The sequence below is a fragment of the Sinocyclocheilus anshuiensis genome, unplaced genomic scaffold (assembly GCF_001515605.1).
Source record: "Sinocyclocheilus anshuiensis isolate Anshui unplaced genomic scaffold, SAMN03320099.WGS_v1.1 scaffold1457, whole genome shotgun sequence".
In the NCBI taxonomy this organism is placed as follows: Eukaryota; Metazoa; Chordata; class Actinopteri; order Cypriniformes; family Cyprinidae; genus Sinocyclocheilus; species Sinocyclocheilus anshuiensis.
The window spans coordinates 149,827-151,079 of NW_015549662.1; positions in this window are offsets into that span (position 1 = coordinate 149,827).

Here is a 1,253-nt window from a genome sequence, read left to right on the forward strand (position 1 = left end):
TTCCTGTTGGGAAATCCAGCTTAAGCAGCTAACTGGACCAGCGTAAACCAGCTAGAAACCAGTTCCAAAACACAGCTTGTGTATTTCCAACATGCTCCTCAATGTTTACCAGCATCCAAACGCTTTTCTCCCAACAGCACTATTACTGGAGCTCCAGACTGGACCTGTAATGGAAAGCTAGCGTCGGGATGCCCCAAATGTTCCCGATGGGCATGAAGTCGGGGGTACGGCAGGAGGGCTGGGACAGTAATGAATTTAGCCTGTCATTCCATAGCAGCATCCATGACGGACTCATTAATACACATCTGGGGTCATTATGAATCGGACCTTTATTGTACCACTTCCACTTCAAAGGAACAGGCGTTTTTGAGACGTTTACGTCAGTGGGGCGGCATGTGCCAAAAAAACTAACGTCTCTGCCATATGCAATGCAACGCGTTTCCAGCGGCAGCTCATTTTTTTGTACTTTCAGATAAAAAATGACAATGACTACAGAATATAATAATAACCGAGAGTGTAGAATTTAGTAGGGACGCTAAGGACATGTCCCTAACAATATCCAGCAGCTACTAAATTGTCCCTAGCAATAATTTTGATCAAACAATTAAATATATGTGTATGTAACCACTGGTGTTGTAATTCAAGTTCAAGTAAATACGCTAGAAAACTGCATGCTTTCAAGGACATACATTTAATACATGAACAGAGTAAGGACATATAAAGTAGATGAAGTGTTAAAACATATGAGCACAGATCAGCTGAATGATAAACTTTACACTCTTTAACTTTTTGAAGTTAAACTGAATGTACAAAGCAACCTGAAATATCCACAATATTGTCTGCTGTTTGTCCCACCAATGTCAAAATCAAACATATGCCCTTGATAATAGTAGTAGTAGTAGTAGTAGTAATAATAATATTTAAAAATTGTTATCATTTTAAATGTATTTTTATTTATTTTATATTAATTTTGGAATAACATTTACCAATATGTAAATCAGGCCAGTTTTGATTTCATATTAACTTGAGTATTTAATTGTGGCCAATAATGAATAATTACTTGTACAACAATAACAACAACAAAATAATAATAATAATAATCACTGTACAGAAATAATTTTCTTTATCAACCACAATGAAATAATAATAAGAATTGATAATTTTTCATTATAAATTTTTTTTATTTGCTAACATTTTAATTAGACAATTTTACCATGAATAATTTTTATAATAATAATAATTATTATTATTAT